The sequence below is a fragment of the Phocoena sinus genome, chromosome 16 (assembly GCF_008692025.1).
Source record: "Phocoena sinus isolate mPhoSin1 chromosome 16, mPhoSin1.pri, whole genome shotgun sequence".
Classification (NCBI taxonomy): Eukaryota; Metazoa; Chordata; class Mammalia; order Artiodactyla; family Phocoenidae; genus Phocoena; species Phocoena sinus.
In genome coordinates, this window is record NC_045778.1 from 56740308 (window position 1) to 56766833 (window position 26526).

General features: G+C 40.4%; 1 protein-coding gene across 2 annotated transcripts in view; it reads right to left on the reverse strand.

The window, feature by feature from the left end:
- DNMBP (dynamin binding protein) overlaps nt 1-19556 on the reverse strand; it is a 110970-nt gene extending 91414 nt beyond the window's left edge. For both annotated transcript variants that reach the window (XM_032609029.1, XM_032609027.1), the window contains exon 1: nt 19316-19556. The gene's annotated coding sequence lies outside the window, so the exon portion shown is untranslated. The remainder of the gene's footprint in view (nt 1-19315) is intronic.
- Nucleotides 19557-26526: the final 6970 nt, after the last annotated feature.

Below are 26526 nucleotides of genomic sequence, written 5' to 3' on the forward strand. Positions count from 1 at the left end.
TTCAACCCTTCTTCTTTTCTAATATAAGCATCAAAAGCTATGAATTTCCCTTTAAACACTGCTTTAGCTACACAGATTCTGATACAGTGCTTTCACTTTCATTCAGCTAAAAATTTCCTAATTTCCCATTGATTTCTTCTTTTAACTATGGGTTATTTAGAAGGGTAACATTTACTTTCCAAATATTTCAAATATCCAGAGATCTTTCTGTTATTAATTTCCAGTTTAGTTCTGGTGTGGTCAGAAAACATGCTCTATATTATTTTAAATTTATTGAGATACTTTATGGCTTGGCATATGGTCTATCTTAGTGAGCGCTCTATCTGCACTTGAAAAGAATGCAGTTGTTGAGAATGGTGTTCTACTAATGTCAGTTAGGTTGAGAAGATTGATGGTGTTATTTCATCTCATATATACCCTTGCTGATTTTTTATCTACTTACTCTATTAATATTGAGAAAAGAATGTTAAATCGCTAACTCTTATTGGGATTTGTTTTTCTCTTTAATTCTGTCAGTTTTGCTTCATGTAATTTGAAGATCTGTTACTAGGTAAATGCACATTTTGAGTTTTTCTATCATCCTGATAAACTGACCTTGTTATCAGAACAAAATGTCCCTCTTTATCTCCTTACCTTAAAGTCTACTTTCTCTGACATTAATATAGCCATGCCAGCTTTTCATGCTTACTGTTTACTTGGTATACCTTTTTCTTTTTATTTATTTTATTTTTATTATTTTTTACTTTCAACATGCCTATGCCTTTATATTTAAGGTACATCTCTCTTTCCTCCCAGCTTTATGGAGACACAATTGACATATAATATTGTGCAAATTTAACATGTACAATGTGATGATTTGATACACATATATATTGTAAAATGATTACCACAATAAGGTTAGTTAACACATCACGCACCTCAAATAATTACAATTTCTTTTCTTGTGGTGAGAATATTTAAAATCTACTCTCTTAGCAATTTTCAAGTATATAATACAGTATTGTTAATTATAGTTACCATGCTGTATATTAGATCCCCAGAACTTATTCATTTTATAAGTGGAAGTTTGTTCTCTTTGACCAACATTTCCCCATTTCCCCCACCCCCCAGCCCCAGAAACTACCACTCTACTCTCTTTTTTTATGCATTTGGCTTTTTTTTTAGATTCCACATACAAGTGACATCACATAGTTATTTGTCTTTCTCTGAATTTCTAAAGTGCATCTCTTTTAGACAGTTGTTAAGTCTGATCATTTATACTTTTAAATTAAAACATGTGGACCATTTAATGTAATTACTGATCTTGCATTTGTTTCTATTTGTCCTATTTTTTAATTCCTTCTTTACTGCCTTCTTTGGGTTAATCAAATATTTTTTAGTATTTCATTTTAGTTCCTCTAGTGGCTTTTATTTATACCACTGGATTTTTCAAGTGGTTGTTTTAGGGATTGCAATATGCATCATTAACTTATCACAGTCTACTTACATTTAATATTATACCATTGTACATACAATGTATGAGATACATAACTGTATAATTCCATTTACCACACCATCCTGTCCATTGTGTTATTGTTGCCATATATATTATTTCTACATATTTGTGGTAGCTTTAAAGTAGATGCAAAATTTTTTTGATACTACTCCCTATCTCCTCTCCTCCTGAGTGTGGGCCATACTAGTGACTCATTTCTAACCTACAGAATGAGGTGGTAGTGACAGTGTGTGATTTCCAAGACTAGGCTGTGAGGACACTCAGGCAGTCTTATGGAGAAGCCCACATGGTAAAAAAAAAAACAAAAACTGAGGCCTCCTGCCAACAAGCATGTGAGCAAGCATCTTGCAAGGAGATTCTAGGGTCCCAGACAAGCCTTCAGATGAATGCAGCCCCCACCAACATTTTGATGGCAACTTGTGACACACCCTGAGCCAGAACCACCCAGCTAAGCCACTCCTGAATTCCCAACCCACGGAAACTGTAAGATAATAAATATTTAGTGTTTTAAGCCATTAATTTTGGAGAAAATTTGTTATATAGTAATAGATAATTAATGCAATATATTATAAATCCCATAATACAATCCCATTTTTGTTATAAACAATCAGTTGTCCTTTAAATAAATTAAGAAAAGAAAAAAAGTCTTTCACTTTTGCCTGTACAATTACCATTTCTAGTGCTCTTCATTCCTTTCTATAGATCTGAGTTTCCTCCCGGTATCATTTCCTCTCAGCCTAAAGAACATCCTTCGGCATTTCTTGCAGTATAAGTCTGCTGACAACAAATCTGCTCAAATTTGAAAATATTTTAATTTTACTCTCATTTTGCAAGGATTTTTTGCTTAGTATAGTATTTTGAATTGATGGTTTTATTTTTCTTCTTTCAAACTTTAGAGATGTTGTCCTATTGTCTTCTGCCTATTTCAAATGAGATGTCAGCTGTCATTCTTTGTTGTATGTAATATCTTTTTTTCTCTGGCTACTTTTAAGAATTTTCTTTCTATCTTTGGTTTTCAGCAGCTGACTACAAAGTGTTTAGGTGTAGTTTTCTTCATGTTTACCATATTTGAGGTTCACTAAGAGTTTTGGATCTATGGGTTGATGTTTTTGACTAAATTTGGGGAAATTTTGGTCATTATTTCTTCAAATATTTCTTCCTCATCTTTCCTCCTCTGTTTAAATGATTCCAACTAGACATGTTAAATTACTTGATACTGTCTCACTGTCACTACAGCTCTATTCTCCCCATCCCCAATCTTTCTTCTTTTCAGCTTGTATAACTTCTATTTATCTGTCTTATAGTTCATTGGCCCCTTTCTTCTGCAGTATCCTTCCTGCTCTCTTAAGTCTATCCAGTTAATCTTTATTTCAGCTGTTGTACTTTTCAATTCCAGAATTTCCATTTGGCTCTTTTTAATAGTTCCATTTCTCTGGTGATGGTCCCTACCTATTCAATCATTACGGCCATCTCTTCTTTTAAATATCTGAACATACTTACATTAGCTGTTTTAAATTCCTCATGAGCTAAATCCATCATCTCAGTCATCACACAATGAGTTATACTTTTTCCTCTACAGTATGTGTCACATTTTTGCTTGTCATATTTTCACTTCTTTGTATTCTAGTAATTTTTATTGTATGATATACATTGTGTATGATATGTTATAGATGGTCTGGATTATACTGTTCCTTTAATGTGTGTTGAATTTTGTTTTGACATTCAGTTAAACTACAGGAAGATCCTCTTGATCCTTTTAGGCTTGGTTTTATATCATGTAGGTTGGGTTTTGTCCTGAGTCTTAAGGTACGGCATTTATTGTAGGTATTATTCTTACTCCTAAAGTTGTCCTAGCTGGGGTCTCAAAGGAATGCCTGTAGTGCTCATCAAGGTCTCTCTACTCTGGCCGGACTATAAATCCAATACTTCTGAGCACTGTGCACCCTCAGGTATCTCTGCTTAGCTCTCGGCCCCACAGAAGCCACTCTGACTCAGGCCTCACAGAAGCTTGCCCTGTGCATGCCCAGCCCAGCCCTTGGCCAAAGACCTGGGATAAATCCCCAAGAAGATTCCTGCCCCTATATCCATTTGCTGCTGTCTATCCTCCTTTACTCTGACCTACAAATCTCAGCCCTCTCAGACCTATGAAAACGAAAGCAGATGGTTGTTGTAATAAGCCATTAAGATTTTGAAGTTATCTGCTGCACAGCCAAAAAAAAAAAAAAAAGGACACAGTGTGATATTAGCTGTTTTGACTGGATCAGCTGAGCACTTCACTTTTCCATCAAACACGCATAACTCTCATTATCTGGGTAAACTATTATCTTCTAAGACCCAACTCATGATACCTCCTCTATGAAGCCTACAAAATTAACCCCTATCTCCTACATGCTCTATAGGGCAGGGATTCTTTTCGTCTATTTTATGTACCGATGTATATCAAGCACCGAGAGCACTGCTTGGTATGTAGCAGGCCCTCCATAAATAGTTGAAGAATTAATGATTTAACACACTGAACTACTTTAAGTTATATATCAAAATATATATTCATATTCCCAATGATCATGCTCCTCTTTCACACAGAGCTACACAGGACCTCACAGGACTCATTTCCACATTAGGAAGGTTGGGCTTTGATTTTAGGTACTTGGGAGCACCTGAAATATTCAAATAAGCAAGTATATTTGTTAGAATTAGAACTGGTTCTAAGTAACTGAGCACCCGCAAATACAAGGGGGAAAAGTGTGTTTGTGTGTGTGTGTGTGTATACACACAATTTTTTTTCCAGATGAAGACAAAAAGGTATTCCAAGGTAAATCATCCTGGTCACTTATCTTCATATCATTTTTTTTTTTGGAGGGGGGTGCGTTGGGTCTTCGCTGCTGCACACAGGCTTTCTCTAGTTGCAGTGAGCGGGGGCTACTCTTCGTTGCAGCACATGGGCTTCTCATTGTGGTGGCTTCTTTTGTTGCAGAGCACGGGCTCTAGAGTGCAGGCCCAGTAGTTGTGGCGCACAGGCTTAGTTGCTCCACGGCAAGTGGGATCTTCCCGGACAAGGGCTTGAATCCGTGTCCCCTGCATTGGCAGGTGGATTCTTAACCACTGTGCCACCAGGGAAGTCCTTCATATCATTTTTGAAAAACAGGTTTATTGAGTTATAATTGACATACTATATAATTAATCCATTCAAAGTGTACAATCCAATAGGTTTTAGTAAAGTCCCAGAGTTGTGCAACCTGCACCACTATCAATTCTAAAACATTTTCATCATTTCAAAAATAAACTCAATACCCATTAGCAGTCACTTCCCATTTCGCTCCATAAAATCTCCCCATCCATCCCATCCCTAGACAACCAGTAATCTACTTTCTGTCTCTATAGACAGAAAGATTTGCCTATTCCATATAAATGGAATCATACAATATGTGGTCTTCTGTGACAGGCTTCTTTCACTTAGCATGGTATTTTCAAGGTCTTCATATAATTTTCAAATACAAATATAATCAGCTTAAAACACAAAGACTAATTAAGAGCACAGATTACAAAGCCAGACTATCTGGATTTATCTCCTATCTCCACCCCATATTAAAGTTATGTGGGCTTCCCTGGTGGCGCAGTGGTTAAGAATCCACCTGCCAATGCAGCGTACATGGGGTCAAGCCCTGGTCTGGGAAGATCCCACATGCCATGGAACAACTAAGCCTGTGCACCACAACTACTGAGCCTGTGCTCTAGAGCCCACATGCCACAACTACTGAGCCCGTGTGCCACAACTACTGAAGCCAGCATACCTAGAGCCTGTGCTCCACAACAAGAGAAGCCATCACAGTGAAAAGCCCGTGCACCACAATGAAGAGTAGCCCCCGCTCGCCTCAACTAGAGAAAGCCCACACGCAGAAACGAAGACCCAATTCAGCCAAAAAAAAAAAAAAAAAGGAATAAATAAAATAAATTATTTTTTTTTAAATTACATGATTTGGCTTCCCTGGTGGCACAGTGGTTAAGAATCTGCCTGCCAATGCAGGGGACATGGGTTTGAGCCCTGGTCCAGGAAGATCCCACATGCCGCGGAGCAACTAAGCCCGTGCGCCACGACTACTGAGCCTGCTCTCTAGAGCCCGCGAGCCACAACCACTGAGCCCGCACGCCTAGAGCCCGTGCTCCACAACAAGAGAAGCCACCTCAATGAGAAGCCCACATGCAGCAATGAAGACCCAGCACAGCCAAAAATAAAATAAATAATTTTTTTAAAAAATTACGTGATTTGAGGCAAGTTACTTAACTTCTCTGTGCCTTAATTTCCTCACCTATAAAATGGGTTTAGTAATAGAACCTGCCTCACAGGATCAGAGTGAAATTTAAATTTGTTAGTATACATAAAGCACTTAGAATAGTACCTTACATATAGTAAGCACTACACAGGGGTTAGCTGTTATTATTATTACTGTTGTTATCATCATCATCTGTGTTAAAGAGGAGATTATGGATAGATAGTCTCAAAATCTTTTTCATAGGTGGGGAATGACTGCTAATGAATACAAGGTTCTTTTTCAGGGTGATGAAAATGTTCTGGAACTAGACAGTGGTGATGATTGCACACCTTTGTAACGTACCCAAAAAACCCCACTCAATCGCATACTTCAAAAGGGTGAATTTCATGGTTTGCGAATTATATCTCAATTTTAAAAACTGAGTGGCTCTCTTGTTTCAGAAACTGCTGTACTTCAAGCAAAAAATAGTGAAGGCATACATGGATATCCTGCCTTGAAAAAAGCTAGAAATTTAAATAGCCTCCCTATTTGTGTCCCACCCCATCCCCAAGTTTTTCCTGTACTTATGTTTTAAAAATGTGTCCTTGCTATTAGCTGCAAATGGAGGGTAGGTAATACAGTGTTTGATTATGTGCCCTTTCACTGGGCATGGCTACATAAAGGAGTAAATTTAAGATGAGAAATCATTTTTGCTACTAAATTGTATTAAGTAATAACTACATTCATAACAGTTAAGAGCTCAGACTTAAGTCAGAGAGAATTAGGTTCAGTTTTTGGCTCTGCCGGTTGTCAAGCTATGTGACCTTGGGCAAGTCACTTAAACCATTCTGAACTTTTGTTTCCTCATCTGTAAACTGAAGATAACAACAGTAATTTATTTCATGGTGTGTTATGAGGATTAAGTTTGATCATATAGGTAAAACATTTAATACACTTCCTGGTAAATAGTAAGCACTCAGGTATTTTGTAAATGTCACCTATGAGGACTGTGGTGGTGATGATGGTGATGGTGATGGTGATGATGATGATGATGATGATGATGATGATGATGATGATGATGAAGGGGGAGGAGAAGGAGAACTGTCATCGTCCCACAGACTGATTGTAACAATAATACAGATGAGGCAGCAACTTCTGGGTGGGGTTAACTGCTCAAAACTGTTACTGTCTTTTTGAGAGGAAGGGGGAGTAATGTGACTCTTTGTTGTTACTGGTCACAAGGACACAGCAATTGACATCCCCTTCTACCCTAAGCTCTAAATGAACTGTGTATTCCCACAAGGATTTGGCAGCAGTTTCACTTACAAGATCCTTGCCTATGGGTCTAAGAAAACCTTTGCCAAATGCCTTCCAGGGATAGAAGAGGAATATGAAATTAATTTATTTACTCTTCTAAAAAAACCCTCTACTTCTAGGAAAAACATTAACACTATTTTTCAGTTCTTCAAACTCATCTACCTTTGAAAAATTGTTCTTCGGCTTGACATTTACAATTTAAGATTGCCACTGCCCTACTTTAGACTCTCACCATCTTTTCTTTGGGACCATGGCAATAGCTTCCTAATTAGTTACCTACCAGTCTTATCTCCCTCTGTTCTATTTTCCACACTGCAACTAGGATTACTGTTTTTTAATACAAAATCTCATAATTCTTTACTGCTTGAAGTTCACAAGAGCTTCCCATCCATCACTGGTAGAAGTATCTAAAACTCCTGTGCAGATCGTACAAAGCTCTTCATGATCTGGTCCCCATGCATAAGTTTGGCCTCATTTCTGGACATTCTCCACCCACCATACACCCTAAACTCTAGCCTCATCAAAATACTGGCAGTTCTCTGCAAGGCAGTACAGCTTTGTAACACTTATTATTAGAACACAATACATCTACAGACTGCTTTTCAAACATACTACTATCTCATGTGTGTGTTCTTGCTTCCTGTGATCAGGGTGAATATGAAGTGCTTATTTTTGTTAACTGATCACTGCAAGGAAGAGCAATCAATAACTAGCAAATCACTGACATTTTTGCCAGTGTCTGACTGACACTTTTATTGTGAATAATAATTATATTTTACTTTTTAAGTATTTGGAGTAACCAGAAGAGAATGTTGACCAAGCCTGATTCCTACCTATGGAATATAAGAACAAAGTTTGAGGGACTTCCCCAGTGGTCCAGTGGCTAAGGCTCCACGCTCTCAATGCAGGGGGCCCAGGTTTGATCCCTAGTCAGGGAATTAGATCCCACATGCTACAACTAAGAGTTCGCATGCTGCAACTAAAGATTCTGCATGCAGCAGTGAAGATCCTGCGTGCCCCAACTAAGAGCCAGTGCAGCCAAACAAATAAATATTAAAAAAAAAAAAAAAAAGAATAAAGTTTGAACATACTGGTAAAATTCAACACAAAGATTTCCAGTAATTTACTGTTATTAATTAAAGCAAACCTCTTAAGATAACCAGTTAATCTCAAAATAAAAGTATAAGCAGGGCTGTAACAAATGTATTAAATGTCCTTCTCGTTCTATGTTAGATTTTTAGCCTTGGTTTATTAACTGTTCAGCTTTAAAACTAGATGAAAATACTGACATTGAGATACTTTATTCTTACAATCATCAAGTCACTAAATAAAGCCAAATATAGCGTCACACTTCAACAACTTTCATTCTTTTTACTTTAATATTGACTGATTACCCGGCAGAATCATCACAGTTGACTAGCAGGTCAAGGCAGCAAGACTACAAGAGAAACAAAACAAAACTGGACTTCTTCATGTCTACAGTGGTCCAGATATTATAATTACTGAACAACATCTAGACAGTGGCAGCAAAAAGACCAGGTAATGTACACTATAGATTTGAAGACCATATGTATTAATATTATGCTCCACAGTCTGGCTACATGCTCAAGAATACAATATAGGACCCCTAACAGGAACTAACAAAGGTCTGGTTTTAATGTAAACTCACTCTCCTCTTACCTGATCCTCCAGGGGTTCTGTTTCCTGATAAGCAGATCTAAACTGTAAGACGATAATATCCCAAGGAGGTTCTGGCACTGAGCTCCAGAAATCCTTAAAGCAACATACACGTCTAAAAGAAGAAAACCAGACCACTCACTCGCTTCTCTATTCTCTTCTCTGACTCTAGGGAACACGAAAATGCCTTGCCAAAGAGAAGATATAAAATTCCTTCTGAGGCAAAATGTTTTTAAATAGAGATGGTCTGCTGTTGATTATGTCATTCCCTGTCACCTGGAACATTTTGGAAGACTCCTTGGAAATGACTTCTGGGCCAGACCAAGCTATATGTGGGCTGGTGAATCCTTTCTATTTATGGAGGCTGAATAACTTGGAACCTCCTAGAGTGACTAACAAAAATGTAAATTAACTCACGACAATAAGGTTGCATCACAAACCATTTTTAAAAATCCAGAATGTGGGAAACTATATGACAAAATTCTTTAATAAAATAAACTATAATCAAAAATTAAAATGAAGGGCTTCCCTGGTGGCGAAGCGGTTAAGAATCCACCTGCCAATGCAGGGGACAGAGGTTTGAGCCCTGGTCCGGGAAGATCCCACATGCCGAGAAGCAACTAAGCCCGTGCGCCACAACTACTGAGCCTGCGCTCTAGAGCCTGTGAGCCACAACTACTGAAGCCCTTGCACCTAGAGCCCGTGCTCCACAACGAGAAGCCTGCGCACCGCAATGAAGAGCAGCCCCCGCTCGCCGCAACTAGAAAAAGCCCACAGGCAGCAACAAAGACCCAACACAGCCAAAAATAAATAAATTAATTTTTAAAAATTCAAATGGAAATGGAAGGAAAGGGAACTTATCAATTAAAAGCTACTTAAGAAACATATTAGCTGAATGCAATGGGTGCCACTTCTTGGATCCTGATTCAAACAAATCAATTGTTTAAGAAATTGAGACAAATGGCAGAAATTTTGAACACTGACTAGTTTCTTGATTATATTAAGGAATTACTGCTGCTTTTTTTTAGGTGACACTAATGGTACTGTTGTCATATATAAATAAAATGGAATCCTTTTCATTTTCTAAGTCGCTAGAACCAGAGGATCTACAAAACGGCAAAGGGAGGTGGAACGCAGGAACCAACTCAGCTTTCTACATCTTTTTTTTTTTACCTTTATTTATTTTTGGCTGTACTGGGTCTCCGTTGAGGTGCGCGGGCTTCTCATTGCTGTGGCTTCTCTTGTTGCGGTGCGCGGGCTTTCAGTAGTTGTGGCATACGAGCTCAGTAGTTGTGGCTCGCAGGCTCAGTAGTTGTGGCCCACGGGCTTAGTTGCTCCGCGGCATGTGGGATCTTCCCGGACCAGGGCTCGAACCCGTGTCCCCTGCACTGGCAGGCAGATTCTTAACCACTGCGCCACCAGAGAAGCCCAGCTTTCTACATCTTAAATTGAGTGTTGGATACGTGGACATTTATTGTATTGTTCTTTATTCATTTTGCAAATCTTAAATACATTATTAGGAAAAGGTCAAAAAGCCAAAGAATGCTATCTGGATTTGTAGTTTCAGAGCCTTTCCCTTTTTGAGGTGCCACCCATTTCTGACTGTAGAGTCGACGACATAGGGTCTGGGGAGGAGCTCCCTGAGCAGTCCCAGCTGCAGACAAAATCCTCCCAGCCCCTTCACATCTCACAGAGCACTGGTGAGTAGTGCGGTGAACATGAAAAAAGCACAACTGTCAATAACCATGTGACCATATAAGTCACTCCTGTTCTTCAGTCACCTGCTTACCTGAGGCCTGCTATGGCACACTGACTAGCAGGTCAAGAGGGTGGGCTTTGGAGAAAAATAGATGTGAGTTTGATTTCCTGTTCTATCACTTAACAGCAACATAAACTTTAGGGCAAGTTTCTTAACCAGTTTGTACCTTAGTTTCTCCATATGCAAAATGAGGATTACAACAGCACCTTCTTTACAAAATTGTTCTGAAGATTAAACAGGAATGCATTTAGTACTATGACTGGCCAAAATATTAGCTTCTGTTATTATATTATTGTTGTTGTTTTATATTCCTTTCCCTTCATTTGAATTCAGACTGCTAGTGAAACCAAAGACATATTCATAATTATAATTAATAGTATACTTATTGCTATCATCATTGTTGTAGGAAAGAAAAAGAGACATATCTGATTAGAGTAGAAAATAGGGACATGGAAGTAAATTAGAATGTATATGGACAGTCTGGATCAGATTCGAGGGCCAGGTAACAAGTGTCAAGCAGTAGAATAATAGTAAGCAAAATAATAGTAAAGTAGTATTTCAGGGCCATGACTCAGACAATGGTCTACACAAGATAGACTGGGTCTATGGCACTGGGCTCCAGGACAGCATCTTGGTGCATTTGTGGCAACCCAGTTTTTTTTTTTCTTTAGCACCCTACAGAGTGCTATTTCATATGACTGAGCCTTGCTTTACAATAAAGTGACCAGGTATATGCAGCATGACTATTCATCATGACAATTCTGAACCAGATCCAGAAATGAGACAGAAATGCCAAAGGTTTCTACATGGCTGGGGATGGGAGGAAAGAATAAACTAGAAAGCGGGAGGACACGGGGTGTGAGGCTGGGAGTTCAGCACAACTCGGCACATTCACTGCAACTTTTTCTGCTGATGGGACAGATCATTTATCGTAAGAGAATCAAACACCTCATGAAAACAATGCAGAGTGTGTGCTGGGCCCAGAACCCATGGCTAGAGCGTCAGCAGTGACTATTCTCTCTGGGGCCCTACTCCCACCATGTGCTTGTCAGCAACACAGACACTCACACTCCACTTTCAGAAACCACAGACCCCACAGGAGCAGCTAAAACAGATGTAGAGAAATTAGCTCTGTGGCTGGGTTGATAGTTACGCTGACAAGGTCAAGGAAGAAATGGGGACTCTACTAGTTTATTGAACCCATGCATTTAAAGGAGGCCAAGAGAACTTTCTTCCCTTATCCCTCCCTTAAGAGTTCCCCTCTCTGTATCACAGAGCTGCCTCCTTACAGACTGACTCATTTTGTGGGTTCCATCTGTTGAGGGCATGCTATGTACCAGGCAAGGCTAAAAGGTGCTTGGGATTTATCAGTGAATGAAACAAAGGTTCCTGCCCTTGAAGAACTTCCTCCGTGAGGGATGGGGAAGGCAGACAACAGCATTTTAGGAAGTGACAGGTGTTTTGGCAAAATGAAAAAGCAGGGTGAAGGGATGAGGAGTGAGGAGGAGAGGGCAGTTGGATATTGAATCTACCAGCTGATAAGAATGTTAACTTAAAAATTCTGTCACTTCCTGCAATTTATTACGACACTCCCTCACCAGTCATCACACTAGCAGAAGGTGATTAGGGAAACAAGACAACAGCATTGGGTTTATTTCAGGGTCAAAAGAAAATAAATACAACTATTTTCTTCATACTTTTTATTTTCTGAAAGATGAATGCAAATGTGGTCTAAAGAAGGAAGGTGCTAACTGAACTGAAGCAAAGTGACATCAAATAGACTTCTCCCCTTCCTCTCCTCTGAGCTAGTCTTCGGTCTGCTGGCATGTGGCCTATGACCTCTGCATACTCTGAGGCTGGGCTGCCTGTGCACTCCCACACAGCCTGTTCGAAATGTCCAAGACATCAGCAAACTGTAACCCCAGCCCTATAAGCTAATCATATCTTTCTTATTGCTTGTTTTTGGAAGATCAATCAAAGGAAGACAAACAAGAGTTGATGGCCTATGGCTGAAAAAGGAGGGGTGATACACAATTATATAGCCCAATGTTAGGTGCATTCTCCTCCACAAAGTAGCCCCTCTATTCCCACCCCCCAAAAAAAAGATCAGAGAGAGAGAAATAAACACTTTAACAGGGGTTGATGCTAAAAGGCAGGATTAAAGATTTGCATTTCTACTTGCAAATTTTCTACAATTAAGAGGTATAATTTATATAATTAGGGGAAAATAGTTAAAAACAAAAACAAAAAATCCCAATCATGAACCAAAAGAGATAGTCCTGAGACTCTACTGCACAACACCCTAGCAGTTATGGCTGCTAAAGAGCTACCTGCTGAACCATGTCAATATTTTGTGAGATATACTTAGGTGAGATTTATACCCGGAGCAGAGAGTGATCCACAGAGTAAGGAAACTATAATTTTACATATCTTATATTTACAATCATGCTGACGACTACAGTTATTCTGAATATGGCGCTCTCATTCTTCACAACAGCTTTTTAAATTCTGACTCAAAGCAGGAGGAAAAAGCTGATCTAACGGTGAAATAAGCTTATATTGGAATTGTGAGATGTTTACCATAAATTTATATACATAGGGTTCAGAAATATTGAAGACTTTTATTAATCTTCTTATGCTTAAAGCTTAAGCTTAGCTTAGGATTTTGGGTTGCAGCCTCCTGATGCCATCTTATTTCTTTGGAAACAAATCCTGAAAGAGTATTTGACAAGGCTTAATACCCATTTATGATGAAAATGCTCAGTAAACTAGGAATACATAGAGGAGAACACCTTAACCTGACAAAGGTACACCTAAAACCTAAAACAAACATTATATGAAATGGGGAAACTTTAGACTCATTCTCTTTAAGACTGAGAACAAGACAAAGATGTTCACTAGCATAGCAACTGTTTTGACACTGTCCTGGAAGTTCTGGTCAATGCTGTAAAGGAAAGATAAATAAGAAGTATAAGGATGAGAAAGGAACAACAAAACTATCACTATTTTCAAAGGATATGATTAACTATGGGGGAAAAGAAACAACAGAAAACAGGAGACTATTTGAATAAGACAGTGAAGCCAGGCTGTGAAATACAAGATCAGCTTACAATAATCAATACCTTTTCTCTTAAACTACCAATAGCTAACTAGAAAACAATAGTAATACAAATAGACATGATTCACAATAGCAACAAAACTATCAAGTATTAGAAATTAATTCAACCAAGAATATACTCTTAGACCTTTATGGAGAAAATTTTGAAGTTCTAATAAAGGACTTAGAAATGAACTGATGAAGTATTTAGGGGTAAAGGGTCATGATGTCTGCAACTAATAACTCAAATGAGTCAGAAAAATGCATAGAACTGAAGAGAGGGAGTAATAAAGCAAATATGGCAAGATGCTAACATCTGGTGAATCTAGGTAAGGGATATACAGGAGCTCTTTGTACTAATCTTAGAACTCTTCTGTTAGTCTTAAAGTATTTCCAAATAAAACAAAAATTCTGAAAAAAATAAGCTGAGTAAATGAAGAAACACATTACATACTCTTGAACGAAGTAAGTTAATATCAAAAAGATGTCAAGCCTCTCCCAAATAATTGATAAATTCAATGTAATCCCAATAAAAATTCCTCAAAAAATTTGAGGAACTTGATAAACATATTCCAAATGTTATATGGAAAAATAATGGCACAGAAGTAGCTAAGAAAATTTAAAAATGAAGAACAGAGATGGGGCACTTGTGCCAGTCATGAGGATGTATTACCAAATCACTGTAATAAAATCAGAGCAATAAAAAACAGAGCAAAGGGCTTCCCTGGTGGCGCAGTGGTTGAGACTCCGCCTGCCGATGCAGGGGACACGGGTTCGTGCCCCGGTGCGGGAAGATCCCACATGCCACGGAGCGGCTGGGCCCGTGAGCCATGGCTGCTGAGCCTGCGCCTCCGGAGCCTGTGCTCCGCAACGGGAGAGGCCACAGCAGTGAGAGGTCCGCATACCGCAAAAAACAAAAACAAAAAAAAAAAAACAAAAAACAGAGCAAGAACTGACAAACTAATGTAACAGAATAGAGGCTTAGAGATAGACTGGTGTATCCATGGGAACCATATAGGAGAAAGAGGGTACCACAATGTAATGGAGAAAAGCATGGGGTTTTTGGATATGTTATTGGAAAAACCTGCTCATTAAATGGAGAATAATAGGGCTGGATTCCTATCTAACACCACATGCAATGTGGGCTCTAGATGAATTAAAGAAATGACTTACGGACTGGGAGGGCCTTCTTAAACAAAACTTGAAAAACTCTAAGCCAAAGAATTTATTTACCTGATTACATTGAAATTAAGAATTTTTCTTGATGAAAGGACAACAAAGACAAAATTAACATATGAGAAGATATCTGCAAAGTTACGATAAGTGAACATCTATAAACTGTCTTCCACAAGTCAACAGCAGCACAGATAGTAACTCTAATAGAAAACAGGCTAAGACAGGAATAAGTAATTTACAGATGAAACTATATGCATAAGAGATGCTCACAATCATCAGTAACCAAAGAAATACAAATATAAATGACAAGGTATCACTTTGCACCTATGAAATTATAAAAGGTGGAGAGCTAGAGAAAGCTGAGTGCTGGTTGGGACATGAGGATACAGGACCCCTCGAACACTTCTGGCAGGAGAGAGAGTGGTGCAGCCATTGTGGGGAGGAATCTGGCAGTTTGATCAAATTCAGGACATGTAAGCCTATGACACAGTGATTCCCTTCGAAGTGTATATCCCACAAGTATATTACACAGCTTTATAAGTGGACAGGTATGAAGATGCTCACTGCAGCAATGTTTGTGGTGGTAGGAAGTAGAGACAACCTGAGTATCTATCACACAGAGAGGAGATAAGTAAAACTGTGGTTCACACACACAGCACGGAATATAATGCAGCATTTGGAAGCAAAGAATTAGATGTACATGTAGAAACACAGGTGTATCTTAAAAACAGTACTCAGAGAAAAAAGAAGCAAAATGAAATACATTACAAATTAAAATACATATAAAACAAATATCCCCACTTTGCAAGATCCTATACAGACAAAAAGAAACGTTATATGTGTTCAAATGAGCACCTGTGAAGCATGAGGTGAATGGGAGAAGGGAATTAAAAACAAAAGAAATCTTTTAGGCTCCTTGCATGTTAAAAAAGAATTCAAATGACCTATGATAAAAATAAAATTAGAATTGTTTCCTTCCCCTAAGTTTCCAACTTTCCTAACAACAAAAGCAACTTTGGTTGCCAGCTCTGTTGATGAGTAACAGCTTTTCATCCTTTTTCAAGCAGGAAGGGAAAAATTCAGGGATCAGCAGAGTACTAAAGGGATCAGTGGAAAATAGTCACGAATCAGTGTTTTTGTTCTCATGACCTGACAACCTGACTGAAAAGACCCCATTACCTCTTGATTAGGAGTGATTCAGCTCAAGACACGTGGCTGGCGTCAAGTTTTCATGTCCTTTGAAACTATTTACTTTCAGAACCTCTTCATATACAATCCTTTGGCCTCCTCACAGTGATTCCACACTATTTAAAATCTAAAAATTCTAGAGCTAGAGAGCACCTGGTTATTCTACAGATGAGGAAACACAGGCCAGAGGAGGAAACACAGGCCAGAGGAGGATTGCGGTTTAGGCTCACACAGCTGGTATGAAAGGGAAGCTCTTACTGACTGTGCCCTTGTCCCCCTTCTGTCTCTCTGGCCCAGCAGCCAGAGTGATCCTGTTAAAACATAAGTCATCAGAAGCTTCTCTGTTCAAAACCCTCTACTGGCTCCCCCCTCACTCGGAGGAAAGGCCAAAATCCTTACAAAACGGCCTACATTGCTGTGCCCCTCCCCACTCCCACCGCCTCTCATCTGCTGCACTTTCCCCTCGCCCACATGGGGACCGCCTGGCCACTGTGACCTCATCATCCCTCACACATGCCAAACATGCTCCTACATCAGCGCTTGGAACTTGCTCATCCCTCCGCCTCCTGCTCACTGTCTCATTGCTCTCAAGTCTTAGATCAAAAGTGATTACAGTAGAGGCCTTCTCTGACCACTGTGCACTTTGTGTGTACTTCCCCCGCCCCACTTTTTTTCTCACTTACGCCTCCTTCAGGTTCTCCACAGCACTTACAATCGTGTGACCATGATCCATTCACATATTTATTTCCTGTTTGCTTCCACACCACCAGAATACCTACTGCATGAGGGCAGGGCTTTGTCTGCTTTGTTCACAGCTGTATCCCCAGCACCAAGAACAGATACAGGTGCTCCATGACTATTTGTTGAGCCGTGGTTTAACAGCTCTTTCATCACAGAGCTGATCTGTGATCTGATTTCATGACTGCTACTTTAGACCTTTCTGCCTTTCCAGGCAAGAGACTGATATCTTATAATTAGCTCCTGGCCAACGAGACTAAACGAGACTAAGTTATCCAATCTTGAAGATTAGTTTATTCAGATGTTTTCCTAAGCAAGGCACAATAAGAAACTATTTAATATTAATTGAATTTATGTTTAAAACTTTTCATAAGTATTCTGAATGAATTTTAAGGATGCTTTAGCTGAAGATCAAGAACAACTGAGAATTTCAAAGCAGATAATCTTGTAATAAGGCTGTGGGGTAGGTAATACATTAACCTACTTCAGAAACGACAGAATAATAAACCCAGAAAAAATTCAAACCTTATACCTGGCAGTGGGTATGCAAGCCTCCATTTGCATTGTAGTTTCATTGCTTTTATCATTTAAAAAAGTTCCCCAAATTTAAAAAGTACCTGTAAGCTGAACAATCACTTAAGTGTCTGAAATTTGAGAAATCACTTTTTGCTTATTTAGCCCAACCTTGATAAAGTGAATGGGAGGGTTGAGAAGAATAACGCATTTGAAGATTCACTATGCATTCTGCAGAAAGGGTTTCCTTCTGAGGCAGAGAGAAATGAGTTTACTGGCTCTGGAGGCTTCTTAAATTGCAGTCTCCAAGTTTAGGGAAAATAAAACTCTAAACACATTCCATTTAACCCTTTTTCAGAACGAGAGCCTCATGGAGTCTTGCACTATGTTCTAAAAACGAACACCCACTCTTAGTTTTTAGGAGATCTAAATGACAATTCAAGAATTATGATTTATCATGTGCTTTAAGAGGAGAAAAAGTAGTGTAAGTTCAATCAGTGCTTGAGAGAGGCTCTGAATTGCCTCCTTCATGTGGATGAAAAAGGAATGTGAAAGGGTCTCTCGAGGTAAGAGGGACCCTAAGAAGAAAGGACCCAGAAAAGAAGAAACAAGAGATGGGAAAGGCTCTGCTTTGGGGCTGCAAGACAAAATAACTTGAACATATTTGGACAGATTGTCTATGAAGATTATTATCATATCTCAGTTGAAAATTCACACAATATGAACACTGTATAAAAAACATCTTATCACATTTTCTGAGGCAGAATGTTCTCCGCTTATTGCAAAAGTTATCTGTGTGCTGCACAGACGCCATCCCCAGGCCAAATTTTAGCTATTCTCCACCATACACAAAGCACTCTATTCCAGTTTCTGACTTTAGTGAATTTAACACTGAGGTAATTTGAAAAATCTCTTTTCACTTATGTTAGCTCAATAATGATAAAGTGACTGGGAGTGTTGAGAACAACAGTGAATTTGAAGATTCACTATGCATCACGCAGAATTTTTTAAAAACATGTTTTCTCAAAACTTTGTGTCGTTGACACAATGAGTGACATATGTTTCAAATTAACACGTAAAAATCAGGGAACTTTGGAGATGGAAGGTAGTCTTAGAGATCCTTTGATTCAATAATTTAGAGAAAAACAGGTGCTGGGGATAAACTAACTTGCTCATCACCTGGAATCTATTCTATGCTACGAAAGTAATAAACGCAGCACCAACTCTAAGAAACCACACCTGTATGCTGGCAGGTACTTCACTTTTCGGTATACAACTACAGATTAATCAGTTCTGTAACTTCAGCTATACAAACACGTGAAGCTAAACTTATGTTCAAACGCTAAATATTAGTGCTACCACTGGCTTGCCACATACCACAGCATCAGTGATTATGAAAGTGTTTAAACACAAGACGCTCACATTACTATAAAAGAATTACTGTAAAAATAGACCTAAAGGCAAGTTATCAATTACAGAATAATGCTGTGAGTGCCCTTCATTATTATATCAATATAAATGACATAGACAATAAAGGATAATGAGATTCCATTTAAAGTGGGGTTTTTTTCATTTAAAATTTAACTCTATACACCAAGCATTCCCCACAGCACCTAATTTGCAGCAGACCTGGCCTGTTTGTAACCCCAATATTCCTTTATTCAACTGACAGCACTGACATCCTTTTCAAGGTTAAATACTCTGAGAAATTGATGCCTGGTGGACATTAGTACCTGCGGCAGGAATGCAGGTGTACAAAACTCCACCATAACCAAACTTGCATCTCTAGCCAAACAGGTCTTACTCTTGCTTCGGTAAGCCATTCCCCCCTTGTCTCCCTGACACAGAATCACGGACTCCTATTCCGACTGAATGTGACTCTGTGCAAGCCAGAAGAATCTCTTCATCTGTTAAATAAGGGGGCTGGACTAACGCTGGATTCTTTTCCAGCTTTCAAATTCCGCCTCATTGCCGGAGTAGCAGGGTGGTGCAGTGAAAAGAGCCCTGGGCTTGCCTGACACCATTTAAAAAGCCCACGTCTGCATCCCTCTGACTGCCGGCCCCCCGGCCTCCAACTCCCCGGCACCTCCCTGGGCCCGACTGACCTGGACCGGAGAACTCCGACGAGGGCCCGGCGCCCTGCTGCCCCTCGGGGGCTCCCGGCCGGGGCAGCGGCCGTGGCGGGGCAGGGGCGGCGCAGGCCTGGCCGCCCGGCGCGTTCCTCGGGGCGCGGGTCCCTTCCGCCCGCCGTCCCCGGACAGCGACCCGGGCTCCCCGCCCGGCCTCGCCCGGCCCCTGACCAGCTCTCCGCCGCCTGGCGGTCCCTTGGCGCAGCGGGCAGCTACGACCGCCTCTCCCAGGCCCGCTGTCACCTCCGCCCCTGGAAGCGGCGGGCGGGTCAATCCTGCGTGACTCAGCGTGGCGGCCCCGCCTCCGGCCTCCCGCCCAAGCTTCCGCCTCGCGCGGCCCGCGCGGCCCGGGGGCGCCACGCTCCTTACCCGCGCGCCCACCCCCTCAGACGCCCGCCCCGCTCTCGCACTCCTTGACGGCCCGCCTTGGATGCGCCCGCCCCATTACGTCAGAGGGGGCGGTGCCCCAGGACCTCCATTCTGGGAAACTGAGGCACCTGGCGGTGCGGCGCCGACCCTGCTGGGGCAGCTCGAGCGTTGGCTGCTCGCGGAGCGTTCAATTCTACGTGCAGCTCCCGCTGATCGAAAGCTCCTTTCCTTCCTTGCCAATCCCTCAACCGCCACACTCCCGCTCCAACCTAGAAAAGGGTTAAATCCCATTTAGAGAAGCCGCATGCAGTTCCTGCCTGTGGTGCGGTCCTCTGTGCTGCCCGGAGGCAGTTTCCTTTATCACCTCACAAATACTCGGCGTTCACTTCGGTCTGTTCATTTTTTTCTGAGGAAAGTCTCTCAGGACACCTTTGAGAATTTAAGAGCAACGAACAGCAGAATGCAAGAACTAGGCAAGGCTGAGAGCACGCTTTTAACTCGTTCGTGAATCCTCTCGGGATTCCTTTTGTGTATTAATGGCCTCAAAGTCACACTGCTTGGTTTGTTGCTTGAATTTCTGTGCCTAGTTTCTGGGATCTACCTGGGGGATGCTGAAGAAGATGCAACAAGTCTGTCACTGTGAACGTATAACAGATAAACCTCTACAGATGGTCCCCACCTAAAACTGTTGGACTTAAGATTTTTCCACTTTACAATGCTGAGAAAATCGTAGGCATTCAGGAGGAACCACAGCAGAATTTTGAATTTCAATCTTTTTCCGGGCTGGCGATATGCTCTAGGATACTCTCTCCTGATGCTGGGCAGGGACAGTGAGGTAGCTCCCGGTCAGCCACAGGATCAGGAGGGCAAACCACCGATACACTTACAGCTGTTCTGTACTCATTCAACCATTCTGGGTTTCACTTTCAGTACAGTACTCAATAAATTACATGAGATAACCAATGCATTATTGTAGAATAGGCTTTGTGTTAGATGATTTTGCCCAACTGTAGGTTAATGTGAGTGTTCCGAGCACGTTTAAGGTAGGCTAGGCTATGATGTTGGGTAGGTTAGGTGTATTAAATGTATTTTCGACTTAGGATATTTTCAAATTACCATGGGCTTAACCCCACTGGACATAACCCCACTGTAAGTGGAGGAAGATCTGTATTTCAAATTTTTCATCAGCTATTTCTCCTTTCTAGTGTTGTGTGTGTGTGTCTTAAAATACATGTAACATAAAGTTTATCATTTTTAACGTTTTTAAGTGTATGGTTCTATGGCATTAAGTACATTCACATTACATCACCACCATCCATCTCCAGAACTTTTGCATCTTCCCAAACTGAAACTGTAATCATTAAATGTTAACTCCTCATTCCTCTCTCCTGCCAGTCCCTGACAACCACCATTCTGCTTTCTGTCTCTATTAATTTGACTACTCCAGGTACCTCTTGTAAGTGGAATCATACAGTGTTTGTCTTTTCTGTTTGTTTGTTTGTTTGTTAGTTTTTGCCGCACAGCACGGCTTGGGGGATCTTAGTTCCCTGACCAGGGATCGAACCCCCGGCCCTTGGCAGTGAAAGACTGGAGTCCTAACCACTGGACTGCCAGGGAATTTGCAGTGTTTGTCTTTCGTGATTGGCTTATTTCACTTTGCATAGGTCCACAAGTTTCATCCATGTTATAGCATGTGTCAGAATTTCCTTCCTTTTTAAGGTAGAATAATATTACCTTGTATGCATATACCACGTTTTGTTTATACATTCATCTGTCAATGGATGTTTTCCATCCAACGTTTGCTTCTACCTTCTGGCCATCATGAATAATGCTTCTGTGAACATGGGTGTACAAAAATCTGTCTGAATCCCTGCGTTCAGTTCTTTTGTGTATATACCCAGAAATGGACTGGCTGGGTCACGTGATAATTCTATGCTTCATTTTTTGAGGAACTGCCATACTGTTTTCCTCCTTTGCTTTTTTTTTTTTTTTTTTTTTTTTTTCGGTACGCGGGCCTCTCACTGTTGTGGCCTCTCCCGTTGCGGAGCACAGGCTCCAGACGCACAGGCTCAGCGGCCGTGGCTCACGGGCCCAGCCGCTCCGTGGCATGTGGGATCTTCCCGGACCGGGGCACGAACCCGTGTCCCCTGCATCAGCAGGCGGACTCTCAACCACTGTGCCACCAGGGAAGCCCCCTCCTTTGCTTTTTGATGCATGTGCACATTGTGGGCAGAAAACTTTCTGGTAAAATATCAATATTCTGGATTTCCACAAAACTGCCAGCAAATGCTTCATTTACCTGTAAGATAGTGACTTTTCTTCTCTCAGTAGTAAGTAATTCACGTTACAAATCCATTGCCTTTATTTTTGAAGATACTGTTCCTATTCAGTTAGCCACAATTTTGTTTGTGTTCTGGGGATATATTTTTCAATGGTTTTTGGACAGAGTCAAGTATGCCACATGAGCGAAGAGGGGTAAATTGGGTGATTGGGATTGACATATACACACTGCTATATATAAAATAGATAACTAATAAGGACCTGCTGTATAGCACAGGGAAATCTACTCAGTACTCTGTAATGGCCTATATGGGAAAAGAATCTAAAAAAGAGTGAATAAATGTATATGTATAACTGATTCACTTTGCTGTACACCTGAAACTAACACAACATTGTAAATCAACTATACTCCAATAAAAATTTTTGTAAAAAGTATGCCACATGAAAGCAAAATGAAATTAAAATCAAGCATTTCATTTAAAAAAGAAAACAACTGGGAATTCCCTGATGGTCCAGTGGTTAGGACTCCACACTTCCACTGCCGGGAGTCCGGGTTCGATCCCTGGTCAGGGAACCAAGATCCTGCAAGCCGTGCAGCATGGCCACAAAAAAAGAAAAGGAAACAACTTTGGATGTCTTAATGTACACCCAGCGCGACTGGGACCTGTTTCTTTTACCTAAAAGAGTCAGTTTCAGAATGATCTGATTACTGAATCTAAATCTTTGGAAGTGGGTTCTTTGGTGGGTACACTAAAGTTTAAGAACCACTGCCCTAGGGCATCGTGAAGATTCTGAATCATCAAAATAATATTCTTTCACTCATCAACAAAGATTTACAATGCAACATTTGCAATGCGCCCAGCATCATGCTGGATGTTTGGGATTCAGCCTGACAAAGACAACCGATAAGAACCCTGCTCTCATGGAGCTCACATTCTAGAGTGGGGTAACAGACAATAGATAAACAAATGGTAAGCCAAATCATTACAGGGTATGGTGAATGCTGTGAAGGAAATAACCTAGATGATATGATAAATTAGATCATAGAGCATTAAACCCTAATGCCCTAGGCATCCATTGTATGTAATGAATTAACGTCTCTCCCATGCAAGGGGAATGGTACAAGTTATACACAGTCCTTGAGAGAAGTGAGTACAGAATCACTGTGTTCTGTGGTTTAGATGAGGATCTGGTCTGATAAGGGCCAAAGTAAGAAGTGGAAACCTTCTTTGAATATAGTGTTGGTGGTCAGGGAAGTCTCTGGGGATATAACGTTTACTTGCGACCAAAATGATGAGAAGGAATCAGCCGTGTAAAGAGCTGAGGAAGTACCTTTCCAGTGGGAGAAACTGAAGATGCAAAGCCCCGAAGTGGAAAACAACTTTCTCAGTTTCAGAACAGAAGAGAAGGCTGTGTGAGAAAGAAAGCAAGTACTATGGGATGAAATTATAAAACAAACAAGGGTGAAGATAATCCTGGGCCTGATGGGCCATGATAAGGAGTTTGAATTTCATTTTAAGTCAATGTATTGATACACTATAAAATATCCTCAATTGAAGGGACTGAAAAGGATCAAAAGAGGTAAATGTACGTGGAACGTCTTTGTTAGCAATAATAATAGTATCTGCATGTGCGATATTAAGAAGTTTGTTTTTTTCCCTGGATAATCCTCAATAAACCCAAATCAATTCCTGTGCATTTTGATTAATCTCATTGATCAAACTTATTTAGGCATGTCATCCTCTGATCTCACGTCTGAACCTAAATCCAGCGTGTTAGGACACACTGAAGTATCCATCGCTGTTATGATGGACTGCGTCACTAAGTGTCCATGGTTTTGCTGCAAATCAAAGGCAACTCCCCAAGGTTTCCCTCTGGAACAACTTAGTGGTAGAATATAGAAGGCATAGGTTTAGGCTTCTATGTCAGAGAAAGAAGAGATAGCACTTGGAAACACTAATAACTATTCATTAAACTGGTGCCAGAATGCACCGGGACAGAAAGGAGGGGACTCTAGTTGAGTGGAGGAGGGAAGGCTGGGGGAAGTCTGGTTCTCCCTTGGGGAAGGGAGGAGTCCAGGGTGATTTTTGAGAGAGGGTATCTGTCTAGTGGACTTGGGCGGAGGCAAGGCCAGGTCCTAGAAGAAGACAATGGAGGCCATTTGGTTCCACTTAGGAATAGACCCCAGCTGGCAAAAGTAAAGCCAATTCCCGTTTTGTAAGGAAGTTCTGAATTCAAAAAAAGGACTGTATCATGTTTATCTTAAGGGTTGTTCTTATATATTAATATAGTGTTTCCTAGGGGCTTCTTCTCTTCCCATCTGCTTGCAGAAGCTTGAAATTGATTTAATGAGGAACAGGAAATTCTTTCATAATTGGAAGTAAAAATCAAACTGGCAAACAAACAAATCTACCTTAAAATGCTAATGCCTAGTTGAGGTAATATTTTGGAAAAAACTCATTCTCTTGTGTATCCATCAAAACATATTTAAGTGACACTATCAGATCTCTTCCTATTTCCATGAGGAGACAAGAAAGACAGAAGATATTTGGGAATCTAGAAGGAGATAGGGGAAGGAAAGAAAAGGGAAGCTGAAATACTGAAGACAAGTTTATAGTAAATGTTTATTGAGAGCTAGCCTTATGTTAAGAACTTACCATATATTATCTTTTTTTTTAAGATTCTTTTTTGATGTGGACCATTTTTTAAAGTGTTTATTGAATTTTTTACAATATTGCTTCTGTTTTACGTTTTGGTATTTTGGTCTCGAGGCATGTGTGATCTTAGCTCCCCGACCAGGGATCGAACCCACACCCCCTGCATTGGAAGGCGAAGTCTTAACCACCGGATCACCAGGGAAGTCCCTATCTTTTTTCTTTTATTAATCAGAAAAAAAGTTATTACCCCAAGAAACAGAACCTGGGTTCCCCCATTTGAATAGAATCAATAATTCTTGAAAAGTAATTTATAAACCATCTTTATTTTCTTTCCCAGGTTGTCTACAATAATGAAGAAAGATAATCAAGGTCATCATTTCCTTCTCCAAATAATATTGGTTGTTTTTTCTTAGCATGTATCATGACAACAACCCAGTAAGTAATTGTTATCTTTAGCTTAAAAATGAGGAACTGAGGCTCCCTGGGGTTAAACAGCTGGCCTAGTGCTTTCCACACTTCCCATACTTTAGTCATTCCTATACCAATTTTTGCCATAATCTTGCACTCTCAGAAAACCATCACAATAGTTCTTGACTAAATGGCACACCACCTTTCTAACTTTCAAAATATTTTTATTTAAATTTACTCACTTCGCTTTTTAAGGGAAATTTTGTACCACTCCCATAAACGCAAAACCAGTATATAGATTGTAATTAATAGGAGGTAATCTTTAAAACAAATACAATGAAAACAAAATGGTTACTTTTAAAAATGTTTTTAGTTCTTTTATTTACTTATTTTAAATTAATTAATTAATTTATTTATTTTTGGCTGCATTGGGTCTTCATTGCTGCACGCGGGCTTTCTCTAGTTGCGGCTAGTGGGGGCTACTCTTCGTTGCAGTGCATGGGCTTCTCACTGCAGTGGCTTCTCTTGTTGCAGAGCACGGACTTTAGGTGCGCAGGCTTCAGTAGTTGTGGCACACAGGTTCAGTAGTTGTGGTTCGCAGGCTCTAGAGCACAGGCTCAGTAGTTGTGGCGCACAGGCTCAGTAGTTGTGGCTCACAGGCTCTAGAGCACAGGCTCAGTAGTTGTGGCGCACAGGCTTAGCTACTCCGCGACATGTGGGATCTTCATGGACCAGGGCTCGAACCCATGTCCCCTGCATTGGCAGGCGGATTCTTAACCAGTGCGCCACCAGGGAAGCCCCCAAATGGTTATTAAATTCTAATTCTGAGCTTGAGGGCTACTCTCCGTTTGTTAAAAAAAAAACGAAACTAGTCAGTGTTAGAAAGTTAGAACCAAAGAGAAACTTTCTCCTTGATACATTCAGAAAGATGTAAAGAACTTGTTAAAAGAATAACTTTCTAGGTAATTTATTGCTTGATCAGAACATCAAGCAAAATTGGCTCATGCACCACTTAAGTTGTCCTAGAGAATATTTAAGTACTACTTGTGATACTTTACCCATATTTTGGGAAATACCTGATTTGCCCAAGATAACAGAGCTTGTAAATGACAAAGCTAGGATTCAAACCACCATCTGCCAAAGTCTTTCTTTCCACTGTGCAATGTGGGCTCCCCACTCCGTTTCAGAACTATTCTCTGAAGCGGCCGTGTTTTTCTTCTCTTGGCAATGTTTTATCCTGGTGCATCCATGAGACTTAGTGACATCATGACCTTCAATGTCCTTCCTGAAAATGTTCTGGGAACTATAAATCACACTCCAGAGGAAGGCTGACTCTTGTGTGGCCTGGTGGAACTGTGCTCTTTTGATATGACACTGTGCTTCTTTAACACAGTCTGGGAATGTATTACCTGCTTAAGGAGCTGGACCACATAGCTGTCTCTTAATGAACTGTGGTCAAGTTCATGTCCGTCC